General features: G+C 45.3%; 1 protein-coding gene and 1 long non-coding RNA gene across 3 annotated transcripts in view; both read left to right on the top strand.

The window, feature by feature from the left end:
- The window catches only part of LOC306912408, a 330,734-nt gene that overhangs the window by 264,055 nt on the left and 53,362 nt on the right, over positions 1 to 13,317 (top strand). The gene's annotated exons all lie outside the window — the stretch shown is intronic.
- The window catches only part of LOC306912401 (plastin-3-like), a 65,400-nt gene continuing 53,362 nt past the window's right edge, over positions 1,280 to 13,317 (top strand). For both annotated transcript variants that reach the window (XR_013788371.1, XM_079488589.1), the window contains exon 1: positions 1,280 to 1,371. The gene's annotated coding sequence lies outside the window, so the exon portion shown is untranslated. The remainder of the gene's footprint in view (positions 1,372 to 13,317) is intronic.

Below are 13,317 nucleotides of genomic sequence, written 5' to 3'. Positions count from 1 at the left end.
CATTGCCTTAAAAACGTTCACTCTGTAACAATATTATATTCAAAAGATTTCAGGCACATTTTCACGATTTTTCAAAAATAGCAGACCTACAAGCTCGTAGCGCAGCACTCAGTGCCGCGCTACGAGCTTGTAGATCTGCTATTTTACAATAGCTAAAGTATAACATAATGCTTAAAACAACAACAGGGGTTCCTGTACAGAATGGGATAAGTACAATGTATGACGTACAATATTTATAGTGATTGAGTATTTACTTTTTTTCAATACTTGATTGTTCTACTCCACTATACAACTCACAAGCAAAATATTGTACCTTTTACTCCACTACAATTATTTGATGACATCTTAGTTACTTTGCCGATTTAAATTGTCATAAAACACACACACACACACACACACACACACACACACACACACACACACACACACACACACACACACACACACACACACACACACACACACACACACACAATGTGCCAATACTCACTTTTTCAAGTTGCTTGTGGGCAAAACCTAGTGACAGCACTTTTTGAAATAATTGTAATGATATAAAAAAGAAGGAAATAAATAAAAAGAAAGAAAGAAAGAAAGAAAGAAAGAAAGAAAGTTCATTATTTCGCGGACCCCTAGCTGGCTATGCGTTGAGGACCATTTTTTACCATTTAAAAAAAACCCTTTTAAAATAGTTCAAGTAGTTCATCTACATCGAGACATTGTGAGCTTGTAAATCGGCTATTTTAACTATTTTAACCCATTCTGGGTGGGAACCCCTTTTGGTGTTTTAAACATTATGTTATATAATTTAGCTATTGGAAAAATAGCAGATCTACAAGCTCGTAGCGCGCCACCGAGTGGCGCGCTACGAGCTTGTAGATCTGCTATTTTTGAAAAATCGTGAAAATATTTATTTCAGAAAACTGGAGGATTTAGAAGATTTTTTTTTTTTTACATTTTGAGGTCAGGCCTAAATGGGTTTTAAAAGGTTTTTTATTATAGTAAATAGTAAAATATGGCAAATTAGTTTAGGGAGAAGGGAGAAGGGAGAAGGGGTGGCGCAAGATAGAGCCCTGGGTATTATTAGGAAGGATGAAGGAATCAAGGTAAGGTAAGGACGCAGTGAAGGGAGGGAGGGAGGGAAGGACGCAGTGAAGGGAGGGAGGGAGGGAGGGACCAGAGGTTGGGAGTGGCACAGAGGGGGCGGAGCCAGCAGCCTGGCAGCCAGCCTTGCATGCTGTCCTGAAGGGAAATACACGCACACGCACAGCGCGCACACACACACACACACACACACACACACGGACGGGCTGGGATTTATACTGCCTTTCTCCTCCGGATGACTTTGTGATCTGCGCTATATTATCTTCTCAGGTAAGATCATTATAATCATAATAATACTATAACTCTGCCCCGTCTCGCGTCGAGCTGTCTGTAGCTGTCTTATAAAAAGAGCGACGAACGAAAACAAACTGGGATTTAATGGTTGTATCGTAATGATTATAGTTGACCTTATATTTACACACAGTCCAGTTCGCCGATCCACACACACGACACACCTATTGAATTATTATTACATAGGAGGAGGATAATGTCACACAAACCCTCCGGAAATATAAAGAAAAGAGCTGAACTTTAACTGATCTATTCATTTACACTATCCGTTTATTTGGCTTCTGTCGAACCTCTCTCTCTCCAGGCTCTCCTCCCAGCTAGTGTGGTTGTGTGTGTGTGCGCGCGCGCTTGTGTGTGTGTGTGTGTGTGTGTGTGTGTGTGTGTGTGTGTGTGTGTGTGTGTGTGTGTGTGTTTGTGTGTGTGTGTGCGCGCGAATAACAAACAAACAAAGTGGAGCAGCTTTATTTATTATTGTGAATGAATGAATGAATGAATGTGTACGGCGACGCACGCCGCGCACGCATGTGCACGGAAGGACAGATCGCTTTGTTGATGGTAGTTCGTTTCCAATTAATAAACTAGAGTTTAAATGAATTGATGAATTGATGAATGAAGCCAGAACGGACAGGAAGAGGATGTGTCAGTTATTGTCATCAAAACAAACGACCCATCGACACTTATCACCATCTGTCATCATGGTTGCACTTCACCCTGTTTTCTTTCTACCATTTACAACGGGTAAAGTCTACACAAACGTTCAAATTCCCAATTTAAAGTGCTCACCCACAGAGCCACGGATGTGTATGGTTCTCCCCGGGTGGGTATTAGTACCCGTATCGTCCTTATTGTTCAATAAAAATAGTTTTCGGTGGCCGTTTGGCCCATATAGTCTATAGAGTTATAATGTATCTAGAGTGCACTACACGTCTCAACCGATAGGGTCGCGTAGATTAAAAAACCTGAGAAAATGGCCACGGACCGGATTAAAATGCTTTGTGTTGAACAAATAGTGAACATACGGGTACTGCTACCCACCCGAGGAGGAGTGTAACATCCGTGGCTCTGCGGGGAGACCTTTATGTTTGACATCTGAACGTTAATGTACATGTAAGGGCTGTGAATGGAGCCAGTGCAGAACAATACGTTGAAGTTCCCTCATGTTTCAGGGCTGACTGGGAGAGGACAGGATTGATTGAAATATGTATTAACAGTTTGCAGAATTACAGTACATTTCAAGCACAAACTCAATACAGAGACTGTTAACTGTGAGTGGACGACCTATAAAGCATTACACTTGTTTACAAGAGGGTCCACCATGTTCAATTCATCACAACATTTAGAGACGTACAAATAGACACTTCTATATAAACAGGAGCGTCTCTCCTCTGCTCTGCAGTGGTGGAAAACAGACTCATATTTTGTACTTATAAGTCAAATTATCAATACTACAATACAGAAACGTGTCTGTTACAAGTACGGACTTTTACTTGAGGGCCGCCTAGGGCTGAAGTGGTTAATGTTTTTTAATGATAATCAAAATCTAAAAAGTAACTCAACTATAACTAATAAATGTAGGGTTGGGTACAAGTACAATATTTTTCCTCTGAAATAAAAGTACTGAAAACTGGAAATACTTGCTAAGAAAAAAATACCTTTTTTAAAACTAGCTATATAAAAATACAGTAGCCTACTTGAGTAACGGTACTTATAGACGTTACTTTCCACAACATGGTAGACTGATTGGGTAGGGGACTATGGGCTCTATTCTCGTCCATACTACTAAACCCCTCATCCCTAAACTTCTTTAGGGATGAGGGGAACCCCTTTTGGTGTTTTAAGCATTATGTTATACTTTAGCTATTGAAAAATAGCAGATCTACAAGCTCATAGCGCGGCACCAAGTGTCGCGCTACGAGCTTGTAGGTCTGCTATTTTTGAAAAATCGTGAAAATGTAGCAAAAATCTTGGAATATATATATATTTTTAATAATAATAATATTTTTTTATTTTTGGGGGTCCTTGACATGAAAATGTTTGAGAATGACTGTCAGGATTTAGAAGACTTTTGTAGGTCTGAAAAACATTTTTGAATTGTTCAACTAAGCCGATCTACATCGACAACGTTGTGAGCTTGTAGATTGTCTATTTTAACTATACAAAAATGTTTTATGTATTTTGCGGTCCAGCGTCATCTATTATGCGCCCAGAGGTGTGGTCATCATTCATAGGCGTGTTGGAACGCTTTCCCCTAAATTGCTATTTTGTCACATTTGGGGAGGCGCATAGTGGAGTTTAAAAGCACCCGTAACGGCCGGGCTCCACCGGGCGCGTCCGCGTCGCGTCTCCGTCACCGTCAGGGAATGTTCCCTTTTTAATCAATGAAGGGTGGCTCCACTGCCCGCGTTGACGGAGACGTGACGCGTGCATTAAAATTGAACCGGTGCGTTTTTTGACGCGACGCAGACGCAACGCAACGCGTCCGGTGGAGCCCTGGCGTTAGCCGTATGCCAAATTAGTTTGGTGTAGAGCGGTGCGCACCGCGCGCCTGGCCGCCTGCAATGGAGATGTCCAGAGTCAGGATGCTTCATCTGATCATCTCTCCTTATTCTCTTATGCATCTCTTTGTAATTTTCCTATAATCAGCAGAAGTGAGTGCCTTATCACTTCCTTGTGTTTATAGATGTCTAGTCAAAGAAGGTATTTGACTTAAGTTGTGCCAGCCATTGTGCGCCATTCCATTTGCTCGTTCAGTTTCATCACCCCATAACGCGGCAAATGGGGTTTAATTCCGATTTCCAGAAATTCAATTTTCGCTTTATAGGCTATACCGTTTCGTATAGAAACCAAATGAAAGCTTGAATTTCGATGATCACACAGCACTTTAAAATGTTAAAAATGAGCGAGATTTGAGCGAGTTGTGACTCAATGAAAAGACGAGTGTTCTTGGCTCTGCGAGCGGTGTGTGTGTGTGTGTGTGTGTGTGTGTGTGTGTGTGTGTGTGGGGGGGGGGAGGGGGGGGGGGGGTGCAGCACAAGTGAGACTTCAAGGCAACGCATCACTCTTCCACTCTTCCAAACCACACCTATGCAATCAACTAATCAAATCATTCCCGAGTGTGGCACGGCTGCAGCTCAGCGCTCCTTGGCTGCAGCTCAGCGCTCCTTGGCTGCAGCTCACCGCTCCTTGGCTGCAGCTCACCGATCCTTGGCTGCAGCTCACCGCTCCTTGGCTGCAGCTCACCGCTCCTTGGCTGCAGCTCACCGCTCCTTGGCTGCGGCTCACCGCTCCTTGGCTGCGGCTCACCGCTCCTTGGCTGCGGCTCACCGCTCCTTGGCTGCAGCTCACCGCTCCTTGGCTGCAGCTCACCGCTCCTTGGCTGCAGCTCACCGCTCCTTGGCTGCAGCTCACCGCTCCTTGGCTGCAGCTAAGAGATGGGTCAAATGCGGAGAACAAATTTCACTGTGATAACTTGTGTGACAAATCATACAACTTTGACTTTGATGCATAATGTAACGGGTAACGGAGATGTTTTAGGGATTTAGACAGGTAACCACAATACCAACTTTAGTGGGGGAACACTCCTTCCCCACTGCTACATCCCCCCAAATATTGTATTCAGAAATCTCGAACGAAAATGGAGCCCTGTGTCTCCTGTCCTCTGCTCCTATCCTCATTTAACTTTGAGAGGGTAGAGCGTCTCCCCTCAGCTCTCCTCTGTACAAATGATCATCACCGTTTATTTGTTTATTTAATCATGAGAAAGAAGTACTGCCGTAGCAGACAACCCGCAGCACTCCAGATCAAAACAAAATCCTTCTAGGTGCAATAAGGCTCGAAGATATAAGTTAAGGTGAAGAAAATAGGGCGGCGGTGGCTCAGGGGTAGAGTGTCTGGATGGTAACCGTAAGGTTGCCAGTTCGAACCCTGTGGGCTCCCCCAGAGTTACTGTCGAAGTGTCCTTGAGCAAGACACTGAACCCCCAATTGCTCCCGATGTGCTAGTTGGTGCCTTGCATGGTTTCCGCCGCCATCGGTGTATAAATGGGTGAATGTAATGCACAATCTATGTAAAGCGGCTTGGATAAAGGCGCTAAATAAATGCACCATTTACCATTTAAAATGCCAAAAGGACTGCTGGCATTTATTTAATCATGACATGATTCTAGCATGGCCAGACTAATATCGCTGAGCAGATAATAGTAGTCTGAAGTGTGGAAGATTGATGTCCAAGTGGGTGGTTTACAAACGGATTGATGTCCAAGTGGGTGGTTTACAAACGGATTGATGTCCAAGTGGGTGGTTTACAAACAGATTGATGTCCAAGTGGGTGGTTTACAAACAGATTGATGTCCAAGTGGGTGGTTTACAAACAGATTGATGTCCAAGTGGGTGGTTTACAAACAGATTGATGTCCAAGTGGGTGGTTTACAAACAGATTGATGTCCAAGTGGGTGGTTTACAAACAGATTGATGTCCAAGTGGGTGGTTTACAAACAGATTGATGTCCAAGTGGGTGGTTTACAAACAGATTGATGTCCAAGTGGGTGGTTTACAAACAGATTGATGTCCAAGTGGGTGGTTTACAAACAGATTGATGTCCAAGTGGGTGGTTTACAAACAGATTGATGTCCAAGTGGGTGGTTTACAAACAGATTGATGTCCAAGTGGGTGGTTTACAAACAGATTGATGTCCAAGTGGGTGGTTTACAAACAGATTCCAATGTCACAGGGGAGGAAAAAAAGTCACTTTGAAATTAGTGGGCTCTGATTGGCCACCCACGACTCCGGGGTGAGCGGAATGTAATTCAGACCAATGTCCATTTCCTGTGGCAGATTTTGCCTATAGTTTCCAGGCTATCTCCGAGTTACCATGCAGCCCCTTTTAAGGGTAAATTGGTAAATGGTAAATGGTGCATTTATATAGCGCCTTTTATCCAAGGCACTTTACATAGATTGTGCATTACATTCACCCATTCACACACACATTCATACACCGATGGCAGCGGAAACCATGCAAGGCACCAACCAGCACATCAGGAGCAATTAGGGGTTCAGTGTCTTGCTCAAGGACACTTCGACGGTAACTCTGGGGGAGCCCACATAGGGTTCGAACTGGCAGCCTTGCGGTTACCATCCAGCCACTCTACCCCTGAGCCACCGCCGCCCCTGCACATTTGTGACTAAATTTGACTGAGGGATTTTTTTTTAATTTTCTTCAAATTGACATATTGGTTGTTCAGTTTGACCCACCAGTTTAGGAGATATGGCTTATAGAGTAATGTCTTGTAGAAAAACAGCGAGTTGAGAAAACCGGCTTGAAAGGTTCACTTCTGTGGTCTCTAACATTACACCTAGCTACATGTTTGGGCATTTATTTCAAATGTACATGTCGATTTCAGCTCTGAAACTTATTTCAGACATGCTCTAGTATGTGAAGAGTCTGCCTGTGCTATTAACTCATTGTGGGGGAAAAAAACAACAAAAAAAGTTTTTCTCCTCTGGTGAAAAGCTGGAATTTGCGCGATGGCAGTCTCTCAGTCAAATGTTGGTTCCACATGTTAAATCTTACACTGTGGAATCTGTGGATGCCATTGGGTGCATGAGGTGATGACTCACACATAGGCCCTCATTTATCAACCGTGCGTACGCCAAAATATGGGCGTACGCCGAAATTACCGCAATTTTCGGCATTTACCATTTGCGCCAAAGATTGAAAATGATCTTTTGCCAAGACAAAACTCACGTCTGGTCGGGAGCTGTCGTACGCTTTGTCCTCACCTGTTTTTTGTCGTAGAACAGCGGAGCAGCATTGTTTGACAGCTGAGAGGCTGTCACAGCCATCGAAACATATGTATTCACTCCTAAAATGTTTATATAAAACTGTATAGGTATGTATATGGGCTAAATGTAAAAAAAAAAAAGAGAAAAAAAAGGAAAGGAATACATCAACGATGTGTCTTTGTGTCATATGAAATTAGTAGGAGATTTCCAACTTTACAAGCAAGCAATTAAAATCGCGCTTTTAAAAACAATGTTGCAAGTTAGATGTGTAAGCCATTTAAACAGTGTTTTGCATGATGAGCGCATACATGCGAGGATTTGGGCTGTCTGTGCTGAAATATTTCCATGACGGGACGTTGGAGATTATAGTACAGCGCTGCAGCTGCGGAGAGTCCCAACATGGGTAGCCTACTGTAGCCTAATCTACAGCAGGCCGATGTCTTTCTGGAGTTACAGTATGTGCAATCTCCTCCTCGTTTAATAAACCCGACGCGTCGCTCGAATGCCAAATGTGTCGTGCCAGCGCAAGTGGGAACGCATCGGAGATAGTATAGGCTAACCCAGCCTGCAGCCCACCACCACCACCACCACTGTCCAGTGCATGCCACATGAGGCTACGGTTTTGGCTTCAATATTCATATAATTGATTTGACAGTTGACAGCCCAACCACTGCAGCGACTGCGAGGCAATTTAAATCGTCGAACGTGCTGGTCAGTTGATCACGGTGTCACGGACGGACCACAGTGATAGAGATAGACAGACAGGACAGGAGGAGCACCTATGCAAAACAGCAGCGTGTGTGTGCCTATTTGTTATTTAATTCATGGTTCACAGGTTCAGGTTTTCGTTCACTAATATTTCTTGTTGTATATTAAATTAAAAATACTTTAATAATTGAATATACAACTAACAACAGTAACACACTTTGACAGTTGCTTGCAAATTGCGATATGTGCGTGCATGCGTGCGTGCGGGGGGGGTGAGGCGGACAGGGGGGAAGCGAAGCGAGAGGAGAAACAGACAGGGTAGGCTACAGCTTTATTTAATTCATGCAGGTTTATTTATTTAAGATACAACAAGTTGCAAGTTGCGTGTGCGTGCGTGCGTCTGTGTGTGTGTGTGTGTGTGTGTGTGTGTGTGTGTGTGTGTGTGTGTGTGTGTGTGTGTGTGTGTGTGTGTGTGTGTGTGTGTGTGTGTGTGTGTGTGTGTGTGTGTGTGTGTGTGTGTGTGTGTGTGTGTGTGTGTGTGTGTGTGTTTGTGTGTATGAGAGGGGGCAGAAAGGCAACTTATGCAAGCGAGGGGAACTTTATTTTTCCTGTAACCATGGTTTCCAGGTCGTATTGCAGTTGTTCATGTCGCAAAAACGAGGGCGAGGCTTGATTTCATAGGGCGTGCCAGATAGATTTCAGCCGTCACATTTATTAACGTCGGAACGAAATTAAGGAAGAAACAGCTGTCTGCGATCACTTTGTAAATGCCGACCCGACGTGGGTGTACTACGAATCCTACACTCGAATTTGGGGCAGATTTTACACTCGATTGATAAATGAGGGCCATAGTGCGTGTGACTCTGGTAACTTCATTAGAAAGACACATCGCTGAGTTCCATTTCATGTGTGTGGGAATCGTGGGATCACCATGCGTTGCTTGTTTTAGCCCATTCTTGGCAGGAACCCCTTTTGGCGTTTTAAGCATTATGTTACACTTTAGCTATTGGAAAATAGCAGATCTACAAGCTCGTAGCGCGGCACCGAGTGCCGCGCTACAAGCTTGTAGATCTGCTATTTTGTTTTTTAATCGTGAAAATGTGGATTGCAAATCTTTGAATATATATATATATTAGTTCAGAGTGAACGTTTGTAACTCAAATCTTTGCTTCTGGGGGGGTTCCTGGAACAACATATTTTCAGATGGGGGTCGGCGGCCAATTACATATAATTTTTGGGGTCCTTGGCGTGAAAATATTCGCGAACGACTGACATAGAACGTTTTTCAGAAAACTGTCATGGATTTAGAAGACATTTTGTAGAATCGTCCTCGGGTCTAAATGGGTTAAATGGGCAAAAAATGACCCGTATAACTTAACACTGTAGCCTTTAGTTCATTGTCGACCTTTTTTGATTGATTGATTGAAATATTTATTAACAGTTTGCAGAATTACAGTACATTTCAAGCACAAACTCAATACAAAGACTGTTAACTGTGAGTGGACGACCCAATTAAGCATTACACTTGTTTACAAGAGGGTCCACCATGTTCAATTCATCAAAACATTTAGAGACGTACAAATAGACACTTCTATATGAATACCGTACTTCCACATGTTGAATATCACAACCTGAACCCAACATTCAAATGAAGGATTTATTAAGATGAGACTCGTTGCCAGACTGTTTTTATTTGTTTGTTCAGGAGCATCTGGTTTACATCTTTAAACATTTACATTTAACAACAACACCACCAACAAACAACAACATCATATTCAACTATTAACCCATTTAGGCCTGAGGACGATTCTACAAAATGTCTTCTAAATCCTGACAGTTTTCTGAAAAACCTCATGTTTCTATGTCAGTGGTGCTCAAACATTTTCATGTCAAGGAACCCCAAATATATATGTAATTGGCCGCCGACCCCCATCTCAAAATATGTTGTTCCAAGGACCTCACCAGAAGCAAAGATTTGAGATGAAACGCTGAATATATATATTGAAAGATTTGCATCACATTTTCACGATTTTTCAAAAATAGCAGACCTAAACCGCGCTATGACCTTGTAGGTCTGCTATTTTAGCTTGTAGATCAGTTATTACGACGGCATCAAGTCCCGCCAAAAATACATTTTAGTCGACTAAATCAACTGTAGATTTAGTCGACTAAAATCTTATGTTATTTAGTCGACTAAAACTAGACTAACACTAAAACATTCCAGGTGACTAAAATGTGACTAAAAACTAAATTAAAACTATTCAAGAGACTATGACTAAAACTAAAATCAGAACTTGCTGCAAAAAACACCCCTGGAGCGGAGTGCCCTATAGTGTCCACTCAGGTCCAGCGCTGGAGCGGAGTGCCCTATAGGGTCCACTCAGGTCCAGTGCTGGAGCGGAGTGCCCTATACTGTCCACTCAGGTCCAGTGCTGGAGCGGAGTGCCCTATAGTGTCCACTCAGGTCCAGTGCTGGAGCGGAGTGCCCTATAGTGTCCACTCAGGTCCAGCGCTGGAGCGGAGTGCCCTATAGTGTCCACTCAGGTCCAGTGTTGGAGCGGAGTGCCCTATAGTGTCCACTCGGGTCCAGTGCTGGAGCGGAGTGCCCTATAGTGTCCACTCGGGTCCAGTGTTGGAGCGGAGTGCCCTATAGTGTCCACTCAGGTCCAGTGTTGGAGCGGAGTGCCCTATAGTGTCCACTCGGGTCCAGTGCTGGAGCGGAGTGCCCTATAGTGTCCACTCGGGTCCAGTGTTGGAGCGGAGTGCCCTATAGTGTCCACTCGGGTCCAGTGTTGGAGCGGAGTGCCCTATAGTGTCCACTCAGGTCCAGTGCTGGAGCGGAGTGCCCTATAGTGTCCACTCAGGTCCAGTGCTGGAGTGGAGTGCCCTATAGTGTCCACTCGGGTCCAGCGCTGGAGCGGAGTGCCCTATAGTGTCCACTCAGGTCCAGTGTTGGAGCGGAGTGCCCGATAGTGTCCACTCAGGTCCAGTGCTGGAGCGGAGTGCCCTATAGTGTCCACTCGGGTCCAGTGCTGGAGCGGAGTGCCCTATAGTGTCCACTCGGGTCCAGTGTTGGAGCGGAGTGCCCTATAGTGTCCACTCAGGTCCAGTGCTGGAGCGGAGTGCCCTATAGTGTCCACTCAGGTCCAGTGCTGGAGTGGAGTGCCCTATAGTGTCCACTCAGGTCCAGTGCTGGAGCGGAGTGCCCTATAGTGTCCACTCAGGTCCAGCGCTGGAGCGGAGTGCCCTATAGTGTCCACTCAGGTCCAGTGCTGGAGCGGAGTGCCCTATAGTGTCCACTCAGGTCCAGTGTTGGAGCGGAGTGCCCTATAGTGTCCACTCGGGTCCAGTGCTGGAGCGGAGTGCCCTATAGTGTCCACTCAGGTCCAGTGCTGGAGCGGAGTGCCCTATAGTGTCCACTCAGGTCCAGTGCTGGAGCGGAGTGCCCTATAGTGTCCACTCAGTGTTTGAGACATTCCTGCAGCAGAGCATGATTCAGCAGGAGAACACCCACTGTTGCCAGATGTCACGAGAGGAACAAGCAACCCAGGTCTATGAAATTGAGCTCAAAAGAAGCGACTATAGGACTATTGTATACAAAACAAAATACATTTAAAAAAAAAGAAAATGGTGCATTTATATAGCGCCTTTATCCAAGGCGCTTTACATAGATTGTGCATTACATTCACCCATTCACACACCGATGGTGGAGGAAACCATGCAAGGCACCAACCAGAACATCAGGAGCAATTAGGGGGTTCAGTGTCTTGCTCAAGGACACTTCGACACTAACTCTGGTGGAGCCCACAGGGTTCGAACAGGCAACCTTGCGGTTACCATCCAGCTACTCTACCCCTGAGCCACCGCCGCCCCCACATTGGCTATTTGAAAATAGCAGATCTACAAGCTCACAACGTGTCACACATAAGGCTACTGTATGATACAATAACTTGAAAAAATGAGGAATATTTCTGAAACATTTTAAACACACAAATCTGCCGCAGAAAACATGTGTTTGTACTTTGTCCGCGCAGACACAATACATGTTCTGGCGTCCTCGACAGGAACATGTTCTAAAATGTTCTAAATCCTGACAGTTTTCTGAAAAACCTCATGTTTCTATGTCAGTGGTGCTCAAACATTTTCATGTCAAGGAACCCCAAATATATATGTAATTGGCCGCCTTCCCCCATCTCAAAATATGTTGTTCCAAGGACCTCACCAGAAGCAAAGATTTGAGATGAAACGCTGAATATATATATTGAAAGATTTTTTTCACGATTTTTTAAAAATAGCAGACCTACAAGCTCATAGCGCGGCACTCGGTGCCGCGCTATGAGCTTGTAGGTCTGCTATTTTAGCTTGTAGATCAGTTATTACGACGGCATCAAGTCCCGCCAAAAATACATTTTAGTCGACTAAATCAATTGTAGTCGACTAAAATCTTATGATATTTAGTCGACTAAAACTAGACTAACACTAAAACATTCCAGGTGACTAAAATGTGACTAAAAACTAAATAAACTATTCAAGAGACTACGACTAAAACTAAAATCAAAACTTGCTGCCAAAAACACCCCTGGAGCGGAGTGCTCTATAGTGTCCACTCAGGTCCAGTGCTGGAGCGGAGTGCCCTATAGTGTCCACTCAGGTCCAGTGCTGGAGCGGAGTGCCCTATAGTGTCCACTCAGGTCCAGTGCTGGAGCGGAGTGCCCTATAGTGTCCACTCAGGTCCAGTGTTTGGAGCGGAGTGCCCTATAGTGTCCACTCAGGTCCAGTGCTGGAGCGGAGTGCCCTATAGTGTCCACTCAGGTCCAGTGCTGGAGCGGAGTGCCCTATAGTGTCCACTCAGGTCCAGTGCTGGAGCGGAGTGCCCTATAGTGTCCACTCAGGTCCAGTGCTGGAGCGGAGTGCCCTATAGTGTCCACTCAGGTCCAGTGCTGGAGCGGAGTGCCCTATAGTGTCCACTCAGGTCCAGTGCTGGAGCGGAGTGCCCTATAGTGTCCACTCAGGTCCAGTGCTGGAGCGGAGTGCCCTATAGTGTCCACTCAGGTCCAGTGCTGGAGCGGAGTGCCCTATAGTGTCCACTCAGGTCCAGTGCTGGAGCGGAGTGCCCTATAGTGTCCACTCAGGTCCAGTGCTGGAGCGGAGTGCCCTATAGTGTCCACTCAGGTCCAGTGTTGGAGCGGAGTGCCCTATAGTGTCCACTCAGGTCCAGTGCTGGAGCGGAGTGCCCTATAGTGTCCACTCAGGTCCAGTGCTGGAGCGGAGTGCCCTATAGTGTCCACTCAGGTCCAGTGTTGGAGCGGAGTGCCCTATAGTGTCCACTCAGGTCCAGTGCTGGAGCGGAGTGCCCTATAGTGTCCACTCAGGTCCAGTGCTGGAGCGGAGTGCCCTATAGTGTCCACTCAGGTCCAGTGCTGGAGCGGAGTGCCCT

Source organism: Electrona antarctica, assembly GCF_951216825.1.
Source record: "Electrona antarctica genome assembly, chromosome: 19".
NCBI classification, from domain to species: domain Eukaryota; kingdom Metazoa; phylum Chordata; class Actinopteri; order Myctophiformes; family Myctophidae; genus Electrona; species Electrona antarctica.
The sequence above is the reverse complement of the archived record's forward strand: the minus strand, read 5'-3'. Positions and strand labels throughout refer to the sequence as shown.